This window comes from Lonchura striata, chromosome 1, assembly GCF_050655825.1.
Source record: "Lonchura striata isolate lonStrDom1 chromosome 1, ASM5065582v1, whole genome shotgun sequence".
NCBI lineage: Eukaryota > Metazoa > Chordata > Aves > Passeriformes > Estrildidae > Lonchura > Lonchura striata.
The window spans coordinates 109,287,252-109,308,766 of NC_140703.1; the positions used below are offsets into that span (position 1 = coordinate 109,287,252).

A 21,515-nucleotide genomic window follows, 5' to 3' on the forward strand; every position below is an offset into this window, starting at 1 on the left:
AGGAAAACAAGTATTTGTGAACTAAAGTATTGCTGTGGATCAAAACTCTCTAAGAGACAGAAAAGAAAGACTAGAATTAAATTGTCAGTTTTTGCTGGGGGAAAACAGTGCCTCAAAATCACACCTGAGACCAAGGTTTTCTGCTTTCAAGTAGCAAAGTTAACAGGTTGCAGAAGTTATTTAGGTTATGGAAGTCCAGAGTGGACAGTGAGGAACTTCAGGAAGACCAGACACAGCTCACAGAAGCTGTCATCAGGTACAATACATCTGAAGCACAGAAAGTGTTCACAGTATTCACCTGGGAAAACAAAAATTAGATTCTTCCTATACTTCAAACAGTATTAAATAATTTTTCTACTGCTTCAGGGAGGAAGAATGCAAATGCAAGGAAAATGAGAGATGGTATAAATGGGTAAGTGGAAATATCTATTCAGAGTATTTTCAGTAGACTGTAGAACTCGCTGCTGCTGCAAGTCATTAAGGCTGGGAATTTAAAGACTGACTTGCATTTTATAAAAACAAGAAACAAATGCTCGTACAGAAGTATAATGACTAATTTTAGGAAAAGGGAAGCAAAGGGATGAAAGGGATTTACCATTGTGTTGGCTTGCACTTGTTTTTAAACTAGTAAATCTGCTAGTGGTTGGGTTTTACATTCCTAACTGTGGCTACTAGTTCTGCAAACAGACTGTTGTTTCTTGATCTAAAAATACTTTCTGCCATCTACATTTTCTTCAGCTTCTTCTCTGGCTCCTCAGATTCATATGTTTAAATTGTAGAAGAGTGTGGGGCAAAGTCAAACGAGTTCAGAGAGTCAAGAGAATGTTTAATTTTTTTCCTTTTTCACTAACTGAAGGACATTCAGCACTTGCCATCACCAATGCAACCACAATTGGGAAACAGCAAGTGGGGAGTGGAAGGAAGATTGATTTTAAATTTGATTGCTGAAGCAACAGAAATATTACCAAAGGATAATCAAAACATACTGTAAGGCAGAAACCAGTGCACAGTGAAAGCAGGATGTTTAAACATGGGACTATGAAAGTGCAAATTATGACAGGGAAGGACCCAAGACTTGGTATGATGTATAATTAAAATGTCCTCATGATAATGATAAGAAGTTATATAATTTAGGAGAAGAAGGTGAAATGCAGCCACGAGAAACCAAGTCTTAAATAGTTTGTTCTCAGATGTGTCTTTGGATCCTTGATTTATTTCATTTTCATGTGCCCGCTTGACACAAAGTCCCCTTTTCCTCCCTGTTCCTTCTATCTGGAGGTTGTGACAAATGTGGAAGATGCTTCAATTAGAGATAAAAAACGAGCTACAAACCTGTGCCTGTTTTCCTCCCTCACGGAGTGACCAGCACATTCAGGAACCCAAAATTAGGGAAGCTAAGAAAAATCAAAAGCAGTTTTAAATGTATGCAGAGAGAATCAGAACTGCCTGAGACAAGCAAAGGAAAATTTCCTAACATTAATCTACACAGCAAAGAAGATTATTTTTCCAGTTTAGTTTTAAGTGCAAAATCTTTCATACACCTCCAGAGAGGCTCTTTACTGGCAGAACAGTAACATAAAGATTCTAATGTGTCAAATCAAAATGTCCCTTCCCTCCCCCTGATATAGATTCATCTTTCTCCCTCTCTTTGTCTGCCTCCCTCTGCATGCTCCAAGTTTAATCTGCAGTTTGACTTCAAATGCAATAATTTACTAGTTCTAGGCATGTGCTTAAAGAAATATGTATAATTGTAATTCTGAAGCGATTAATACCTTATATTGATTCCTTATTTCTTCATCTATCTTGACAGCATGTAGTAATTTTTAAGAAGAGTGGTTTGTTTTCAAAAGGGTCCTGGTTTATTGCCTATTCATACACTTGTTAGAACTCCTGTATTCTCCTAAAACCAGTGTGGTAGAGCATGCAGAGTAAATATGTGCTTAGATTTATTGGTTACAGTTGAGAGCATATGGGAAAAGCTATAGTCTAGAATGAAAGCCTGCAGAAGTGTCTGTTGATTTGAAAGGATGAGTTTTCTCTATTAGAAACAGTCCTTGCTAGGTACATGCATTTTTGTCCAGTTCAACAGCTCCATTTTACAGGCAATGTGGGTGTTTCTATACCCTAAACTGAAATGGTGTTTCTTAATTGTATTGAATGTATTACATGTCTTAACAAAAGTGAAGTATGTTTTTTCCTGGTAAACAGTTTTTATCTTGGAGGGAATTTATCTGGCCATTAGAATATATTTTTAAATTTTTTTTTAATAAACATCTTAATTGGAAATGCAATGCTAATATGACAAACGGGCTTCAGAATATACTTCAGGGTGTAAAGAGAATAACTAAGAAATAAGGGACACCTGCAGATTCTTACATGTGTTTGGTTTAAATATGCACAGAAAGTAGATTCCATAGTGTGAAACTAGGAATGCTACAAACTCCTAAGGGAAGCTCTTTCCAATATAGAATTGCCTCGATTCTGTGAAATGGCAACTACTGGCATTCCTGTTTATTTAAATGACAACTTATGTGGCTCCTTGAAGTGTATCTAAGTCTTTATCACTTAAAAAAAAAAAAAAAAGGCTCTTTTGTTACATATCATATAACTGCACTGCTTTTGTAAAATGAGGTATCTCAGACTTCAATGAAGAAAGACACTTTTAAAATCACAAATATACAAAACATTGTAAGTTTGATATGGATGATTCAAGAGTTGGAGAATTTAGGAATATATTGGTAGATGTAGGCATAAAAATAAAAATGATCACCACTTAAAATAGTCTGCCCAATCTTTATAAAGATGCAAGAGAATATCTGTCATTTGAAGAAAAAAAAATGTAAGCACAATAAGGAAAATATTCAGATTGCTATAATATCAAGAAGCAAATAACTTCCATGAAAGTGACAATATACAATCTTGCCCTGCATTCAAAATTCGCTCAGTCACTCCATAAATAGCTTTCACTATGTGCATTTAAAATGAATTTTTGGAGCTCTGTTGCACTGATTGTTAATACCAACCCCTTGACTATGTGTTTTGCACTAAATGAATCCACCCTTTAGTTATGATATGGAGGCAATATGATTTTGGTCTACAATTTATGCATAGAATATCTATGCATAATACTGCTAGCTCAAGTTGTATTCAGAAAATAACATAATTTGAAATATCCGTGGTTTTGTAAATTCAAATTAGAAACTTGTGAAGTTCTCCAGTCGACATGATATTTGCAGAAGGATAGGAAAAAAGTATACATATTGTTGGCTGGCACAGGCTCTGTCTGCATTAGCATTTTGGGCCATTTTGCAGAGCAATTCAGGCACAAGAGAACTCGATTTCTTTCAGATGAAATTGGGCAGGAAACCCTGATTCAGGTGCAGGGTTAATGCACTACAAACCCTAATGGGCCTTAACCAGTGGCGTGGGCTCAGGACAATTCCAAACCCCATACAAGGCTGGGGCACGAATTCTGCAGGCCAGGCTGAATGGAACCTAAAGTAAAAGGAGCAAATTGCATTTAATGTTGGGGCTCCTGCAGCAACTGCTTTGATCTAGTGCTGTGCTCCTGCTGAGCTACTCACTTGCTAATGTAGGCACAGCCTTATGTGTGCTTTCAGATCATCAGTGGTGTCCCTATTAAGGCCAGAAGCATAGATCAGATGAAAATAACAGACTCGGAATTAATCAAAATCCTCCATAGTTTTAGCCACCTTTTTCTTTTCATTAAAACTTCATGGTAGCAAGGCCAGGTATAATTAATGAAGAAACCTTTTCTCAACCAGGATTATTCTGAGGTATAAGCTTGATTAGTTTCCACTCATTCTTTGACTCATTTCATGTACATTATATAGAGTTAACATCAAAAAATTAACTGTTATTCCTTTCCATTGAAAAATTGAACTACTGAGATGAGAAAGCATAGATTATCCAGACCAGAAAATTCACATTCAATGAAGTGTTTTATTACCAAAAGAAAGGAGGGAATGTGATTTTAAGAATGTATTAATATGAATTTTGCTATTGTTCCCATATTGCGAGTTTAAATGAGAATGACAAAATTGGGCACAGAAACTTTTCAATGCAACAGTGAACCAAAAGCCTTTTTCACACAAGCCAATGGGTCCTACAAAAAAAGGAGAAAAATAAAGATGTCCTGAGGCAGTAAATTAGATTTTTTCTGCACATTTATTTTATTTACAGAACATTTCCATTCTGTACACGATTCTTTTAAATGTTAAAGTACTGCAGACCCCATTACAAGCATTATTGTGTATGTTTTCAAAAGACAAATGCCTGGATGATGATAGCCTGACTTTTTGTTTCTAATTTCACTTCATATGTGACTTGGTGAGATGATATGAACTGGGGAAGTAAATTTCACAAATGCTAAAAGTGACTAGCTCAGGTGTAAGAATATATTACTTGCTTCTGTTCACAAATAATTTATACAGGCTGTAATCTAGCACGACACCCCTGCTTAGCTGATGACTGTGCTATTAATCAAAAGCAAGAGTTGAAAATTTTTCAGTCTTTAATGAATAAAAGTTTTGCCATCCTGTTAAAATCAGTGATGCAGCAGTGAGACTTTAAAAGACATATTCAATTATTGTGTTCTGTATATCTTGGTCACATAAACAGTCTTGCTTGGTGGGTTTTTTTTTGGTTTGTTTGTTTTTTGTTTTTTTTTTTAAATTAGCTTCTACTCTCCACCTATGGTTTTATTCACACCCTTTTCCAGGTCTGTGTGTAGAACTCCACAAATACTTTTGGAGCAGAAATACAGGTTTTACTTCCTAGTCCTTTCCATCTAAGATCTCTCCACCTTAGATGTGTCCACCTCAGCCTCTGGCATCCAGAATCAAGTTTCTCAGCTGGCCGTGGATTTCTGGGGCTTAGTCTGCCTCCTGCAAATTTATAGCTGCACATTGCATTCCTCCATTGATTTATATCCATTTTCTGTATTTCTGCAGGAGCCATCATGTCAACTCTCCCATCCTTTCTCAGGCACTGTACCACATCTGTCTTTCAATTCAGTGTTTTCACACTGCTGAGAAAGCATTTATGGCTATTTCTGGCCAGCTGCCCACTATGCTTTTAGAGGACTTGTTTGTTTTGTAAAAAAAAATTATCCTAAGAATTAAAATCATAAAGAAGTGACAGAAATTGAAGAAAAAGCAAATACTGTTTCACTTGTTATTTTACAGAAAACAAATTACAAAACCTGAGGCCTGTGTTTTATATCTCAGAGTTCCAAGAATTTGACAGCAACTTTGGAATGTTTTACAAACTGCTGAAACCTACATGGTAGCTGAATGAGGAGGCTGCACAGTTATGTTGAGAGGTTTAGATCTGAATTAAGGTGCATTGCCAAAAAAAAGGTGGATAAAAAAATTTCCTTCCTTGGGCATTATCAGACCTGGGTTAGCTGGATTAATGTCTGTGCTTCTTTTCAAGACTGTCTCAAATAAAAAAAGAGGTAGATGAAAGTTTTATGAGTTTTCTCTAAATGTAATATGAGGTGTTAGTTATTTTATCAGCTCTCAACTTGGTACAATGAATGTTAAGGTGACAGGCCATCCAGAAGCAGCGGGATTTAGTGTAAACAGTATGAAAATGAGTCAGAAAACTTTAATTCTCTTCCTAGGTTTGCTCAGTAGTTTTGGCTAGCTTATTTCTTTCCTTCTCCTTGTTTTGAGCATTATGTAAGTGCTGGTTAATACCAGGAATAGGCAAGAAGGGTAGCAAGATTCCTGAAATACAGTGGGAGGAAAAAATGTTTCACGTTCCTCATTATAGGTGGAGAAAATAATCTCATTGAACTTCAAGACCCCCAAGAGAAAGAGCTGGAAAAATATTCCTACAAACCTTTGAAACAAATACTATAAAAATGCACAGTACATGTTTAAGCCATATTTAAGGGCATTAAATGTATATTTTTAAATGGACTTTTACATTAAAAAAATGCTATTTATTTCTTAAATTACAGTAACCTAATCACATAATTATTTGCAAGGAAATATGCCATATTTATTGACTACAAAGCCACAGCTGCATAAGAGCCACTCCAGATTAAAGTTGCTCTTTTCAGCAGACTTTTCCTTCTAAAAACTGCCTTTCTTTTGCATCTTTGCCTATGCAGGTCACAGGCTGCAGGGGTAATTATTCAAAGTGTAATGTGCCTCCCTTATTTAGAAATCATTCATGTTCTAAACCTTTAGGGAGATGCACTGAAGCTTAATATATACCACAGCAGCCAAACAAACATATTGCCAGATCTGCTGTCAGGACCACCTGCAAGCAAATTGATAGCTCATTTTCTAGACCAGGCTTCTAAGTTGAGCCTTAGCTTTTCTAGGGTCTTTTTAAAATGCTTTTAAGAAGCTAATTTTCTCTGCTTTTCTTAAATGACATGACAGAGGCACAATACACAGGTTAAAATTTATGTGCCTGATTCTAATTTATACTTTATAGTAAATTCTGCTGTTTTGACAGCTAGCATATGTGATATCCATTATATCAGAGTGACTGGCAAACTGTGTAGGAACACACACACACTTTAGCAAAGATCAGCAGAACAAAAGACTTGTATTTGTAGCTGGGGATACTCAGTGCCTCTTTAAGTAGTTGCAGGGATCTCTGGAATTCTCCAAGTTCTGCATTTGAGGGAAAGTCACAACCAAAGGAGATGGTTTGTGCATGAAAGTGAAAGAGATAGAATATTTTATCTATCACTCAATCAAATTATGAAAACGGAAAAAAAGGAAAAAGGAAAAAGTGATTCTCGCCTTGCAGGAACAGAATGAATTTGCAAGTTCTCAACCAAGCAGCAAGCAGAAAAAATGGAAAGGTTTTCTGCATCTTCTACCAATTCTCACTGTAATTAAGATACTCTAGGTCACTCTTCTACTAGGGCAGCCATTTTTCACTTATTCTTATATGTGAAGAAAGAACATATGGTATTGGAGGTCATAAGCTGAATTTTTTCATCTTTAGACCAGGTGAAGCTACATATCAATTGAAAAGGAAAGAGACCAGCCAAGCTGAGAACATACTTCTAAAGCAGGAGCTGTTAGGCCATGACATCAGCAGGCAAAACCCAATCCACAGGAGCGTGAACACAAAGTGCTATCACCTGCAGGTCCAGAACATAAATCACAGCCATACTAGACCTTGCTTGGAGCCAGTGAGCTATGGTCAGTGGAGACAAATTGTTTTCTTTGCTCTGAAAAGGTTAGCAATGGAGCAAAACTAAAGGAGGATGAAGCCATAAGAGTTGGACTTTTTGAAATTAAGTCTCTGAGGCTGTTTATTTATTTACAGGAATTTATCAGAATGGCTGATTGGTTTTCTCCTGTTTTAAAGTAAGCAGTATTCATCTCCTATGTCAAGATACAAAAATGACCTTGCAATCTTACAGGCTTGTGGGACTGCCACTGTTGGAAAAGTTCTCTAATTGTGAGGAAGAATTTTCTCTTTTTTTTTTTTTTAATCTTTTTTTTTTTTTTTTACCTACAGACAGAAAATCCCTCTGAAATTTTGGAAGCTGCAAAGTTTTCACAATTGCTTGGAAAGAAGCTAGAACCGAGTAAAGCAGAATAAAGAAGTTTTTTAATATATTAGTCAGCAAAGAATAGTTGTCTATAGGGCTCCCAGTTTTCTGGTTCTATGACAATTTTATAATTCCAGTGAGACAGCAAATGTGGCAACATGGCAAAAATGCAAAAATGGCTTTGTTGAAGCAGTCTGTGCATTCAGGAGACCCGAGAGGTGCTCTCAGCTGTGTTCAGCACGTACACCTGGAGGTTTCCTCTCAGCCTTCATCCCTAAATCATGGGGATTGCTGCTGCAGCTTTGTCAGCCCTGCTGTCCCTGCAGGACTTGCCTGCTGCCTTCAGGCAGTCTGGCTCCCAGATGAGGTTTGCTGATGACATCTAAGGGAGATCCTGAAAGTGCTGGCTGAGTGGTGCTGTGGCCTGTGGGGAAAGGGCTGAACGCACAGGTACCTGCATGGAGGTTTTCCATGGAGTCAAACAGGAACAAAAGAGACAGTCCTCATTTCCACAGCATGAGCAAACAAAATGCAAAGCAGATGAGATTCTTTCTTTCTGAGTTTTCTGTAGGCAGGGCATGTCGAAGACCACCCTAGGTCACAGGTGGCTTCGTGGGGTGGAAAAGATTCTCCTCCAACCCGTGCTTCCAAAGAAAGGCTCAGCAGTCTCTTGTTGTTCAGTCTCATGGTTGTTTGTTGCAAGTTATCTAAAAGATTTTCTTGTCAGGCTGCTGCAGTTTGCTCACAGCCCAGGCAAAGGCACACACACACACTGACATCCTCTCTGACTCCCAACTGCTTCTTCTTTCCCCCAGCCCAGGGCTGTTGCTCTCTTTTATATGGTACATTACGTGTTACATGTTTGCAGTTTGTCCCCAATACCTACTACCTATATTAAATGGTGCTTTTCTACTCTAAACCAATCTGTGAGTGCCAGCATCACCAAGAACATGGAGGTAAGGAAGAAGAAATAAGACAGGGTAGGCCCAAATCCCTCCATCTTAAAACCTCTGACCCCCATGTACAAAACTAAAAACCCCCTGTACAAGCATTAAAACCCCCCTGTACAGCACGAAAAAATTCTTCCTTACTTTGTGACTACTTCTACTATAATATCTAAACTTTTGTGACTTCTTGTTATTCCTGCAAGGTTGGTAAATCATTCCATGGCTCAAACCCAAAATCACAGCTGTTTCCAGCTGCCTGCCAGGATCTCAAATGCTTCTGACCTGGACCCAGAACCTCCAAAAATGTCTGAGGGACATTTTGAGTTCCCACAAGGGCAGAGGAAAGAAAGGTTCTGAAGAACATCATGGGGCACAGGACCACACTCCAGGACAAACCAGTGGTTACGTGCAGGGACCTCATTGCAAGGCTCAACCCCAGATTGCTGCAGCCCATGAAGCTGGCCAAGCCACACTGTCTGAATGTCAAGCCATGATCTGTTCTTCTTCCTGCCCGTCAGCTGAGGGATCCTCCCTCCAACCATCTGGCTTCACTCAGTCTGTGGTGACTGCCTGCCCTAAAGGCATTATGGAGATGGCAACTAATTTATGCATATATGATTTTGTTTAAACAATCTAATGCTGAATCTGATAGGAGAGGAGAAGTGACTGCATTTTGATTAGATTTGCTTTAACAGACACAATTTGCTGCCATATGTCTGTCAGACCCCCAGCTGAAGGCTCATTGGACGGAAACATTTTGCTGCCCACTGCCTTCCAAAAATGAGTCTTTGGAATTTCTATAAGCATTTTATCTTCTTGGAGAGCACCACAACAAAATAAGAATAATATATTAAAATATATGCAGGAAATGTAATAAGGAAGCATAAGCACTACTTTAATCTCGTTGTTTAATCATTCTGCCATATTTACTACTGAAGAACAAGACTATAATCCCACCAGGTGAGTCACTGAAAGCTCAATTCCATGGTAAATCACTTTGGAAGATGATGTCTGAAGAAGGCTTAGCATTCCCCGAATTCTGAAATGTATATGCCAGCCATCACTTAAATAGCATCTGGGATTTATTTTGAATAGAAGCAGACAGAGGCTTACATTGGCAAGAACAGCTGAAGAAACATTTTAGACCTTGACCTTCAACATTGATAAGGGGACAAAGCAGTTTTCTATAGTATTTACTCTGAATTCTATTTGTATTTCTGCTTTGCCTTTCTGCTACCTCCAGCTACTCCTTCTGTTTTTTCATGTCAACCCTAACACATTTCCTCCATTAATCTCTTCATATTCTTTTCCCCTGTATCACCTCTTTTTCCTTCTTTGTTTTGTCTGTTTGTTTTTACAGCTAAATCACTGTTTTTTCCTTCTTCCCACCTGAGTTTAAAAATACAGCATTCACCCTGTTGCACAGTTATACCCTGCATGAATATTACAGTTCATACTGACCTTACAGTATAAGCTTTTGGGAATTTGAACTATCTTCCTATATTTCTCTGTATTATATAGGACTGGGATCAGAGCTTACTGTATCAGAAATAATAATAGCATAATAATAGTGTTTTCAGACACCAATAAGATAAAACTAATTTTCCGAAGCTCTAATTCATTTAACTAGATATTACCTTTTCCTACACACAACTAAGAAGTAGAATAACAGAGATTAAATGGAAGCTTTAGTATAACAAAGATTAAATGGCAGCTTTAAATACGGTCTTTCTACATCTATCTATGGCAGAGGGACATTTTATCCTGTGTATTGATATATGAAATCATTATGTACTTTAAAATAATTTGCCATTCCAGTAACATTCTTTCTTTATTCACCTTAACTTATCTGCCTAGCTGACCTACTGGCTAATGAATCTGCCTTCAGTGTATATATGGAGATTTTCATAGTTCACATTGCTTTTCCATAGTTTTCTTATAATCCTCTAGATATTTAGTATTCTAATATTTTTTTCTTTTCTGTGGGTCAAATTGTAGTTGTCCTGAAGACAACAACAAAAGACACTGATTTGTCACAGTGATTGCTGTGGCACAGGTATTTTTCAGACTTCAGAAAAGGTGTCTGGGCCTCTGTTCTGTAACCTAACATCTCTGCTGGGGTTTGACACTGACCCAAGCAGCAATTGGAGCTTCAATGAACACAGGTGCTTGTTTGCTCTCCACACTCTCCATGTCCATCAGCTTGGGTCCCTCTGCTTGGGGGACATGGATCAGCTGCAGGAGCAACGAGGAAGGCTTAAAGTGAGAACAGGAGCACTGCTCAGGGACTATACAAGCAAAGATTTGTTAAACCAGGCCTTTCTCCCTGACAGAATTTAAAAATGTGCTACAGTTGTCCATCCTGCCCACTCGTGGTGAGACCACTCGGCTCTGCCGGGCTGAAGGACCCAGAGTTGGCTCTGTGGCCACTGTAGGGCAGTGGGGCCTCCTGGTCCCCATCCCACTGTAGCTGCGGACAGTTTTCAAAGTCATTTGAGATTTGCCACAGCCAAGACATGCTGGAGGTGGCAGGAGTCTCGGCTGGCCCCAGAGGCTGGCAGGGACCCTGGGGACAGAGCCCAGTGTCGGAGGAGGTGTCCCTGTGCTGGCACCCACTGCTCCAAGGCACAGACACACACAGCCTGGCACCCCAGCTGTGGTCTGCAGGCTCACCTGCACTCCTGTGCCAGGGACAGCTGCCAAGCCTGACCTCCAAAGTGTCATCAGGAGACTCTGCAGTGACAAACATTGACAAAAAGCCTTTGTCCTATATAAATTAGAGAATCGCCTGAGAATGTGGTTTTGAAACCATTGCATCCACTAAAGTAAAAGGACTAGCACTGGGGCACTTTTACTGAAGCACAAAATATTTCAATGTACATTTTTACAGTCTCTGAATAATTTAGGAATGCGAACTCGATAGAACTTGCCTTATTATTCCAATACTTTGTCAAGGTTATCTTCATTACACAGTGGTTTACCACATATAGAAAAGCTGTAGGTTTGATTGAAAAAAGCTATTATAGCAGCCAGAAGCCCCTTGAATTATATGGGCCCATAAAAACCATTTGCAGTAGCTTTTACTGCATTTTTCTTGCATTTAAACTCTCTGTCAGTTTTGGATATCTCAGAAGTCCAACAGTTTTAAGATGTACTGAGCATGGAAAAGAAATGTCAGCATTGTGGTATTAGGAAAGTTTAGATTTGAAGATATGGTGATCTAGAAAAACAGCCTTAGTACCAAACAAGTGACAAGAATACTCTCAATACCAGTGTGTGGACATACAGGCTAGCTGCACAGAGTTTTAAGACCTGGCACAGCACATAATTTAAAGACTGTTTCTCAGTTGACCTTTCAGTGCGCAAGAAAATACCCTTCAGTACAGTACCCTGAAAACTGCTAGGGGATTGTGCCTTCTTTAATGTTGAGGAGGCTATTGACTAATCTGTGATTCATAAATCCATCTCTGGTGCTGACTTGTAGAGGGGTATGTGGACTGATCGTGGCCTTGCATATATTTTCCAGTTGCAGAACTATCAGCTCACCCGCATCACCATCCAGCTCAACAAACACCATCACGAGCAGAACATGTCACCCTCTGAGGCTTCTCCTTCTGCAAAGACAGCCTGGAAGAAAAAACAGCTCCCACTCTACATAGAAGGGACAAAAGAAAGTGATCTAGGGAAACAGGAGGAAAAGGAGAAACGAAGGAGCCATGAGGTGTATGTTCAAGGTGGGTGTGGAGGCTAGGTACATGAGAGAGAGGCTTAGAAACTGCTGAGATTGTTATTACCAACAGCTCCTATTCACCAGATACTTGAAAAAAAAAATCCATCATTTCTTTGATTCAATTTTCCCAATTCACAGCAACAAGGAAGAAGCACAATTTTTTCCTGAGTTCTGACAATCCCATTTTATAAACAGGGAAGCCTTGTGCTGTGACAGTACAAGCTGCATGTATTTCAAATCTCATGTTCAATTTTCTTGAAACAAAAAAGGTTTCTTAGGCTTTTCCAAATAATAGCAAATAAAACTGTATGTATATATACCTGCACAGATAGACACAAAGTATTTTTCAAAGTCTTCTGCACATGCAACAGGAATGTTAGAGGCAAGAAAAGCTGGCTTGAAGGAGCTGGCATCGCTCACTGAGGAAAAAATATAAGGAAAAAAAAAGAAGAAAAGACTCTGACTTACATGCCTATAGAGCAATTACAGGAAAATGCTTGTACTTTGGCTACCAGCCTTCCCAAGCCTTACTCCCTAACAGCAATTTAGAAATTTATGATGTTATTATTATAACGGTTGTTCATCCTGCATACTTCAGTAACCTACAGTGCATTATTATGGGTCTCCATAAATAAAATTCTATCTTTTATGTATGCAACATCCCCCCCTCCCTTGCATTGCAAATTCCATTTCAAATTGTGCAAATTCAGAGGTGCTTAAACTTCAGCAAAACATAGGAGTTTAGCAGATTTACAGTGCAGTAAAAAAATAAAAGTCAACAGCATACCACCAATCTGTTCAAAACCAGACAGCCAAGAAAACATGTATACTTCCCAGGCTATTGCATATGCACAGCACTTTTGCCTAGCACTGCCTTCCTAGCTTCAGATCAGTCTTTCCTCTTCATGCCATCCAAAATCATATTTGAAAGTGGTAATACAAATAATGCTGAAAGTACATCACCTTGCAAATGGTTTTGGTTTGGGAACTTACATACTTTTCTTCCCAAATATCAACAGGTTGCAGTCCCATTTTGCTAGGTGGGGGAACCCAAGCGATCAGACCAGTGAAGAACAGAAAACACCAAATATTTCCACAGCAAGAAATTATTACACCATTGTCCTTGGTGTGAAACCCACCAAAGAAACTCTGCCTGACACACTAAGCCAGTTCCTTTTAAAGCAGCATCTGTTCGTTGGTAGATGCAGGGCAAAGAAAACTGTGGGCTGGAGCAGATGAGACATTTAAGATCATGCAATGTCTATGGGGTGTTTAGGGGAGAGAAGGCAGGATGATAAAGGGAGAGATCAGATCAGGAAGCAACCAGAACAGGAAAAGTATGAGGAAGGAAGATCAAAGGGTGCACTCGCATGTAAGCAGGAAGCTGAGCAGTTTATTTGGCAGAACATTATGTTTGATGGCTACAGACTGTTCTATTTTCTTGTTAAATCCTACTTCTAACTCAGTATTGGATGAGCATGCCCCATTCAGGGCAGGTGCAGGCTGCCAGGGACCTTCATGAGCACCTGGTGGGGCACAGGCAAGGCTGCTGCAGCCACCCACAGGGTGTGCATGTGTGTGTGTGAGCAGCTGAAGAGCTGCAGGTCAGAGCAGCAGGCAAGTGGGAAACAGAAGAGCTGGGAAAGGGGTTTTTCCTCCCCTGAGGATGCACGTCAGGCTCAGGAGTGGCTGGAGTTGGGATCTGGGATGAAAAGAGCAACCTCAGCTTTGCCGCAGGGAGGGGAGATCTCCTGGGTCCCACAGTCCACCAGGTTCAGCTCCCTCAGACAGAGTTCAGCTGTTTGTTCAGGCATCACAGTCCTGTTAGGGACACAGGGGTGTATCAAAGGCAACTGTTCAGCTGGGCTGGCTGCAGTGGCTGGACATTGTCACTTTGCTCCTTCTTCCTTGTAAAGCATCAATAGGCTTAGGAAGAATGTCAAGACTGCCGTGCCAGCAGTGCTGTAATCTTGCCCTCAGCCCCATAACACAGATTCACAGAATTCACAGAATGACTAGGTTGGAAGACACCTTCAACATCATCAGCTCCAACCCAGATGTTGAAGAGAGAGACTGAAGCACAGAACAGCCAAGGAACTGTGATGAGTGTGATGGAATTACCTGCAGGTCATTACTGCAATGACAAGGAAGAGCAGACATGCTGGTGAGAGGAAGCAATCAAAACAGGAATGCAAGTTTAATATCTTATGTCTTTTCATAAGCTTCAAGCTCTAATAAACCTCTTCAGCTTTTCTTCTGTAAAAAAGAATATTGTTCAAATAGCCATATGATTTCAGCTTGAAAAGTACAGTTTATCCAACGTTTTATTTTTCTTCATTCAAAGTGAGTTAAAGATACATCTAACAGAAGACTCCCAAGATGTAAAATCAAGGGATGTATTTTTATGAAATCTATAGAGGAGAAGACAAAATCCACACACATTACATAGATAGATAGATAGATATCAATATATATATATCTGAGATGTTAAATCTTAGTACACTAATCATAAGGCTTTCACACCAATCAATGCATCACTTCAGTTCCCAATAAAGCATCTTGGGACAACAAATGAAATTTGCTGAGCCACCAGAAGGCCAGCAATTTTTGACAGTGATAGTCCAAAGGGAAGGAAGCAAGTTTCAGAGATGATCTTACATCCTTGAAAAAGTATTTTCAAATTTGATTAGGCAGCAATTTGGGTGAGTGCCTCTGTCGATTTCAATCATTATGGTGAGCTGCAGGAATACCACTGAACTTGGAAGAATCCAGGATTCAAAGCAATTTATAATGCTCTGGAGAACCATTGCACATCTGGATAAACAATCCTATTTCCATTAAGTATTAAGGGATCTGATCAGTCACATCTAATAAAGGAAAAGCTGATTATTGTCTTTCATTACATGATACTCCTAGAGTACAGTGTAAGAGAAGAGTTAGCATCCTAGCAGTTTCTCTGCCTTCATTTAAATTCATGTAAAATGGATGCAAATCTGAGGAAAGGATTTCTCTAACAGCAAAACTCAGACAGACTGGTCAATGTGACTGACAGCAGGCACTTCTTCTGGGCCTGTCTGCAAGAGCAAAATGCTCCTTTGGAGGGACATCCAAAGCTGAGCAAGTGCAAGACCAAAGGTGAGACTGGAAACTTCTATTCCAAAACAGGGAGGAAAGGCAGATTGTTGTGCCAGGATAAAGCAGAAAGGATTGCTTAGATACTCCTAGGGATTTATAGGACAAAGTGCTTCTCATGCATGGTCCCTTAGGAACCCCTCCCTGTCCATAATACATCATTTATAAGCTCAAAACCTTACTCTGCCCACTGCTGCTCCTCTGTGTGAGAGCAAGAGGGAAACTGTGCAGAATGAGAGGCCATCCACAGCAGGTACCATGTGAACACTCAGATCCCTTTTTCTGCCCAAGAAGACAAAAGAAAGCAGCTAGATGCACAAATCTAGTCTCTGCATTCAGGGCTGAGCAGGTGCTAACAGTGGTTTTACTCATCTGTGTTTTTAAGCACCTAACAGAGCTTTCCATAGATCAGGACCTCATTGCAGTAAACCATTGCACAGTCTTGGAACAAAGAGTCTCCCTCCCCAAGAGATTGCAGGAGATGATAGATAAGACAGAAGGAGTGTACAAGTCCCACTGGCAAAACTACTTGGATAGTATTAGTTAAAATAAGAAATGGTCTGGTCTTAGAAATATCATGGAGTTCTGATGACCCTGGACTGGAAATTTCTTCTCCCTCCACATTGTAACTATCAACTCCAAGCTGGCCTATCAGCACTTTGAATGCATCAGTGATCATCAAGGACTGATGATCACATCAGTCCAACATTACCATCTTTCACTATAATAATTTTCCTCTATTATTAAGAAAAATCATCTGAGCAAAATTGGAACAGTATTAAATGAATGTATTCATACAATTTATTAATCAATGTTATAAGTTTACAATCCAATCTATTCCAAATGTAATCATACCAAAATAAACATAATTAAAACCACCCAAGCTGACATGTCAGGACAAAGTACGTATTAGTAGATAACTACTGCTGATTGTGAATGACATAACAAGAAAGGAAATGAAACTTTTTGTTAACTTTAAGAGGTGTCATGCCTACTTCTGATTCTAATCTAGATTATATTAATCTTGCATATTAATGAACTGAGCCAACAAATAAGCACATTAACAGGCAGCTGTTCACAGGAGCAATGCAGTTTAATTTTGTTGTTTGCTTTCCATACCATGCTGTACATTTGTGAAAGAAAAATAAAAGTCAATTCTATATACCACATGGCTACTTAAGCACTTCTTATTATGCCTTCCAGGAAGACCTGTCTTTTTTTTCCACCCAAAGTCTGATCTTGCTGATTATGTTTCTGAAAGAAACCAGGAGAGATAATTCAGCACTAGACTGAGAGGTATCCAGTATGCAAATTATTTTTCTCTCTCCCTGCTAAAGGGAAATCCACATTTCATTTGTTAAGGAAACAGTCTCCTTGAAAGTAAATTAGATGTCAAATTTTCAATTAATATAAAACAATAAAGCACCTCTTCCACAGCAATGGTCCCCAGCCAGCTGACAGCTCATCACTTGAATGTCCTTTGATAGCTGCTTGGTGATCCAGCCAGCACAAGTTTAGAGCTTCTGAAAGCCAACACAAGACTGGAAAGAGTCACACAGCCTATGCCCAAAGCATATGTGGCCCCCACATCCACTCATTCCCTTGACAGCTTCTCTCTTCCTTGAACATTCTGAGAATGCCCAAACAACTAAAAAGCCTGGGAGATGCTGCAGGTGTCAGAGCTGAGCCTGCACTGCACGGTGCCCTCTATAAAAAGGGCTGCCAGGTGAGAGAGACCACAGCTCACAGCAAAGGTCAAACTGGCACAGCCCCTGGGACCTCCTGAGCCCGGCAGGGTCACTGCAGAGAGCGTGGTGCAGCTGCAGTGCAGTCTGCACTGCTTCTGGCAGAAAGCTGGGATCTGTTCCCCTGATTCTTGAGATTTTCTAAAGCCTTCTGAGTCTACATTCTTGTACAGAACTTTCTCACACAACTTTCTGTAAACAATCTATTGTTTTGCATTCCTTCATAGAGGTGGAGATATTTGATGTACTGGTAGTTTGTCCAACGTCATTGGAGAGGTGGCACATTCACCCTCCAATCCACTGTTGCCTTTGGAAAAGCGTAAATGCTGGAGTCAGAAAATAAACTTGCTCTTTTTCACTTTTGCAATAGCAGCGGCTCACGTTGTGCTTTCACGTGTCCTAGAGCGACAGGGAGCCAAAGCTCCTGCTGCTCCAGCAGAAAACAGAGAGAGTCAGAACATCTCCAGCACTTTCACCAAGTCCTGCTGAACCTGCACTCTGCCATCCTCGGGAAGGAGCACGGAGCTGCTCAGTGGTACCAATAACTCAGCACTGCTCTTCCTCTGACAGCTTCTCCAAATTCTCACATCAAACAGAACACTAAGCCTCAGTTCACACCCAGAGGCTCATTTTTCAGCTCATTCCCCAAGACTCTAAAGAGCTGCACAGTGAACTCATAATGAAATAATTTCTTTAATATTGGAATGACTAAAACACAATTAGGATGCTACTGAGAACGTTGTATATGGAAACTCCTGTATTTGCTTTTCTTCAGAGAAAACAACGTCAGAAGCCATCAGTTAATATAAGGGAGCAAAAAGGGACTGAATATTGAGTTCAAAATAATTTTTGATACACAAATATTGTGCTTGATAATACTGCTGATATTTAGGAATGCTGTGAGAATTCATTTGAATGTTGAGATTTAGTAACCAGAGATGCACCTTACAGACATTTGTAAAATAACATTTCACTAAATCTATTACTTGGTTCATGCACTGTGTCTGCCTTAAAATGTTTAATAAAACGTATTTTAACATTTTTTCATTTCTGACCCAGCTGACTCTGAGTTATCACTTTGCACAGATTTTGGACACAGTCTTTTGTTTTGCATCATTCCTACTTCCAAAGCTTGTGCAGTAGAAGATAGAAGTCCCAATCTTGTCTTTTACTCTCACTTGTATAAAGAAGTGTGGACATAAATATTTAATAATTCTTATAGATCACTGAGACTTTATCAAAAAACTCTGAATCCTATTTTTTTCTTTCTATGTATTTTTCTTCCTGTGTATTTATCATTCCCTGTTCACCCCTAGCAAAGTTAGGGAGCATTTGCTTATGTCCTAGTGTGCACATCAAGCACTTCTTAACATCTAGCACTGCTGGTTTTGACAACCTCAGTTTTATTATTAGGTCTGCCTTGCCAACAAAACACTGCTAACCTAGAGAAGCTTTGCTTCCCATCTTCTACTTTAAGCCAGTCAAAAAGAAACTATTTTCAAGTTGTGAAAGCACGTTGTCATGCTCTTCTCTGCTTCCCAATTTATCATAAAGATACACTAAATGTTATGATTCATATGGTGAAATGCAATGTATTCAAGTTTAAATGAAAACTACAGCAGTGAATAGCTAGAGCAGAAATAAGAGAGAGTTTGAATTTCTTTTTCTGTAGTTCTTTCTTGATCAAGTCTAACCACATTTTTCTTGCACCTACAAGTCTCTCAGATAGATAGATGATACTTAATGGCCTGCCTTGAGACATGATTTTTAATCCTCAGAGGGAGAGACCAGAAAACCCTCAAATAAAAAAACTCAAAGTTGATTTATAGATTATGCCTCTCTTCATAACCCTGATAGAGGAGGAAATACATTTTTTGGATTGTAAAGAATTTAAATGAGCATAACTTTATGATGGATTCTAAACTACACATGAATGAATGAGATGAAAACGCATTTAGAAAACCAATGCATTCTTATTCTTAGCTGGACTGGCAGATCAAAGGAGGCTGCTTTAGTTTTTTGAATCCAAGGCTACAACATCTGCAAAAATCTGCAGTGTAACAACAGACAACAAATTACAAAAAATGAACGAATAATTAAATTTAATTTTTTGCCTAGAAGGTCAAGTGAGTAGCTGCAGTTTTAAGTCAAACATGTTAGAAATTAGTCATCTAACTTGAGTTGTTAAAAAATAAGTTAATCAAATAAGGAAGTGAAACTATCTTGTAAATAGTTTAACAGATAATTCAAAGCCAATGGTAACACATTCTTTTTTTCTTTTTTTTTCTTTCTTTTCAAATGAAGAATGCTTAAAATCTTTGAAAAAGATCTGCTCATTGAAACAGTTCAGTGATCTAGAAACTAAAGGAAATATTTTTGGGGCATTTTATAACATTGTAGTTAACTGTTAAAAGGTAGAATAGAAAAAATAGAATATGCTAAAAATAGTTGTTTTACAAAAGGCTGGAATAAAGCATTTCAGCATTTCTAAAATGAGCCATTAGATGGATGTTCACCTTTGACCAGCCCAACCAACAATCCTACCAACAGCTTCTCCTCCTCATTACCCACATGACTCTTCCTGGCTTTCAATATTATATGGAAAAAAATACAGAGAAAACAACATGCAAGAGAGCAAAAATAAGTTAGAAGAAGGTTGAAATTCACCTCTACACACCCATGGCATGGTCTGTACCAAACAGCAGGCACATGCCAAATCCAGAGCCCCTCATAAATAGCTCATCTGCCCTCCTGGAGCTCAGGTACCAAAACCTTCTGTCCATTTCAAAAGGAAGAGATTAAATCACACATTCCTCTCTTTTGGATTGGCAAAGAGACCCATGAGCACTGCAAATTCACGGAGAGAAAGTTCCTCAGCTGTGGAGCAATACTCATTTTACTTACCCGGGTTCTGCCAGTTCTAGCCAGCAACTTAATCCAGCTACAATTTTTAGGTAAAATAGCACCAATGAACATATTCATAAAGTCAATTAAAGCTCATCTTATTCTTCTAGGTTGAGAACAATTTGCATTCAGTCTTAGCTTTGGAAAGTTAAAATAATGATGTAGATAATTTCTTCCTATTCATTAAGGACACTGGATATTTTTATCCTGTTGGACATTTCTGCAGCATTTAGAAACACTATTTCAGGATGATCTAGTGTTATCTGACACAGAGAAAAAAATCCATGCATAATGTATCAGAATGTTTTTTCAGGAACATACAAAAGAAGCAGTGACAGCCAGCTGTACCTCCAGTGCTGCAGCCTTACTGCATGGGGTATAAAATGAGATCCTGTGGAGAGGGGAAGAACTGGTGACATTGTGTGAGCCTAGTCAGATAAAAAGCATTAAAGTAAACATCTGCTGAGTATTAGACAGCTCTGCCAATGCACCTCCATGTAAAATCATCCCACTGTTACTGGGATCTGTTTCTTTATATGATGAGTTCATAAATGAAAACCAGGTTGCTGAGGTTGGACACAAGGATAAAGGCTATAGCTCAAGGGAAACTTTAAAGATGCCATAGTCTTTCTTGTTTGAAAATACCTGTCACTTGTAGTCAAGGTTTTTGCTGTTCTAAAAACTCGGTAAGGGTCACACTAATACCAAATACTGGTATGGTTACAAAGCACCATGCTATCCTAACAAATATATCTGCCTTTATTCATCATTTCAGTCTCACTTTTCAATGACAAATTTGCCTATGAGTTCATTAGGAAATTGCATAAACAGGAATATATAAACCTGACCTAATTATCTTCTCTTTAACTAACATTTGCCAGCCTTTAAATATAAAGGAGCCTAGCACACACCTGAAGGTCTAAGTTGAAGAATGCCTTTAATAACCTTATACTGGCACAGATGAACTTTTTATTACTAAATAGTATGCCAGAGATTATTTTAAGGTAGTGGAGTCCGAGACTACCAATCAATTCCTGCAGGAGCTGTAAAATAGAAGTAATGAATAAAGATTTATGATATTGCTCAACACATCTAGTACCCTGAAAAGCACCCCTTACTAAAACAACTCATAATTTGCATACTCTGAGGGGACAAGAGAAACAGAATGATGAAAATACAAGCAGTGTGTGGGAAACCTGCAAACACACTACTTAATGCACCACTGGCAAGCACAGTGTAAGAGAGACCATTGTATATATGAGCAGAATAAGAATTTAGGTAAGTATTTGTAGCAGGAAAGTAAAAAGTTTTGGTTTAATACAGATATGTTGCTAGTACAACCAGGATTGTTATGCAGGGTTATTGCTAATAGAATCACAAAATCACAGGATCAGTTAGGTTGGAAAAGACCTCTGAGTTCACCGAGTCCAACTTTTGATTGAACACCATGCTGTCAACCAGACCATGGAGTGCCACGTCCAGCCTTTCCTAAAACACCTCCAGGG

At 39.0% G+C, this 21,515-nt stretch overlaps 1 long non-coding RNA gene across 1 annotated transcript in view; it reads left to right on the forward strand.

The window, feature by feature from the left end:
* Nucleotides 1-16,525, forward strand: part of LOC110483256 (uncharacterized) — a 78,298-nt gene extending 61,773 nt beyond the window's left edge. Inside the window, exon 5 of the long non-coding RNA XR_014949988.1 lies at nt 12,026-16,525. This is a non-coding gene — a long non-coding RNA (uncharacterized LOC110483256). The remainder of the gene's footprint in view (nt 1-12,025) is intronic.
* Nucleotides 16,526-21,515: the final 4,990 nt, after the last annotated feature.